The sequence below is a fragment of the Pteropus vampyrus genome, unplaced genomic scaffold, assembly GCF_000151845.1.
Source record: "Pteropus vampyrus isolate Shadow unplaced genomic scaffold, Pvam_2.0 Scaffold111, whole genome shotgun sequence".
NCBI lineage: Eukaryota > Metazoa > Chordata > Mammalia > Chiroptera > Pteropodidae > Pteropus > Pteropus vampyrus.
In genome coordinates, this window is record NW_011888892.1 from 2,847,800 (window position 1) to 2,849,968 (window position 2,169).

Here is a 2,169-nt window from a genome sequence, read left to right on the forward strand (position 1 = left end):
CCTTTCTCCAGTGGGGTCAAAGACAGTTCATGCATTATTCTCTTTGGGACCTTTTTCTGCTGCTCCTGGGACTGCCTGTCACCCTGCAAAACTGCACAGCTGAGCCTGGCAGAGCCACTCTGTATTGCTGCCACCTCTGCTCCTAGGACCAAGCTCACTCGTTTGCCCCAAAGTGACGGAGTGGGCTCTCCCCGTACTGGAATGAAAGGCTGCCAGGAGCTGGCCCACTGTGGTTGATACCACAGCCTCTGCTCTCAAGGAGCTTGAATGCGTCTTCAGAACTGGACAAAGGGCACTGCCCAGGGTTGCCTTCGAAGCCTTCCTGTCACCAGTCCTTAGTAGTGTCCTAGGGAAGAAAGGCCCAGCCACTGACCACCCCCTGTCTTGGGTGAGTTCCAATTCCATCCCAGAGGGAGGAGCGTTTGCTAAGTCTGACCTGGCCACGCTGCTCCTTGTGCACAGAGCACGAAGAGGCCATGAAGTCCTAACTCTGTGTTCGTCTCGGCCCCGAGGACAAAGCTGATGGCAAGGAAGCCAAAGCGGACACACAGAAAGCAGTCAGGTCTTTGATGACACGGAGCAGCCAAATCAAACATTTGCGAAGTTCATCCGACTCTGGCCTGGTCAGCTCCGCACACAAAGAAATCCCAGACACTATCTAAACGCAGTTTGAACTCTTGCTTTTCCCCAAAAGCATCCTGATTACGGGTGCTTTGACTTAGACCTCATTTCCATTACCAACTTTGATAGACCAGGAACTCTCTGTGGCCCCCTCTCCCCAAGAACTATTCTTGGCAGGGCGTGGAGAGATGGGTTAGCTGTCTCCAGAGCCAGTGAGCTCCACCCTTCTTCCTGTGGTCACGGTGCATCCTTCTGATCCCAATGCCACCTCTCTCTACCCATGAACCCGCCCCAGCCACAAAAGACCGTAGGAGGGAGAGACGAGAGCCTGTGCACTTCCTGGGAGCGAGGAGGCGCACCAAGCGCCGTCACTTCAGGCGTCTCTGTTACTCTGTCCCTTTCCCATAGACGCTTCGTCTTCTCCAGAGCTCACCCGCCTGCCTGTTGGGGGACACGGGGACATTTCCATGTTCTCTCCCAGCCAACCGCGTTCGCAGGACGATTCCAACACCGACCCTGCATCTGATGAACAGGTTCAAGCCCTGTTTTGTCTTGTCTTGCTCTGCTCTGGTTTCGTCCCATCAATCACGTCCTCCCGTAGAAAGGAACCTGACTCACAGAGCCCAGCGTCTGCCTCCTCCGCGCGCACATCCGGGCCGCATCCGTCTCGCTGCTGCTCCTTCACCTCGTTTCTCCCAAGGATTACGGGGACGTTCGCACGTGTCCGATTGGAGGAATAGACAGCCTTGTGAGAGACAGCTGCATCTGCATAAAATACAGCCACCCGACGGCCTCGTGAACCACGGTGCACAAGACAAGGCTTCAACGTGAAGTTCAAGGCTGCCTCACCATATGCAGCGGATGCCTTCCTGGAAAACCCAGCGTACATCAAAAAAATTATAGTTTGGGTCATGCTTGAAATATACAAAAGGAACTAGTGTTGTTTGCTTTTTTAAAAAAAATAAATAAATAAACTGGTGGTTATTTTCTACAGTTATTCGCAAACAGCTTATGGGAAATTGATTACTTGCAAAGGTCGTTCCTAGTTTGTCACTGAGATGATTTCCTTAAGCAGATTCTAGCTGACTGATAGCTTCTCTCGCCATAAGAGAGCTCCTTAAACCACACGACCTCACTGACCGCGGATGACTGAGTAAAGGGTAGAGCTTCGATTCAAGCTTAACCAACCAAGTTTTCTCAGAGAAGCTTTGTATTTGGGGGGAGGAAAAAGAGGCTGAGTCAACTAGCAATGCAAGACCAAGCGAGAGGCGATGAAGACCGAAGGCTGCCATTGTGAGTCGGCCATTACAGGACGTGGGCACGGGATGACCAGAGGAAGCTGGGTTACAGAGAGAACAGAAAAAAGCAGGCTGGCAGCAAAGACGAAGCGGGAGAAGAAGCTAGAACACTCTCGTCAGATGTGCCTGTCCTCACTGTACTTAGGATCCAAGGGGTACACTTTCACTGCACCCACAAACCCCACGCAACCTGCTGCAGGCACAGACTTCTGCAGCTTGCAGTCGAGCACTCATTCCGGCCAGGGGGCAT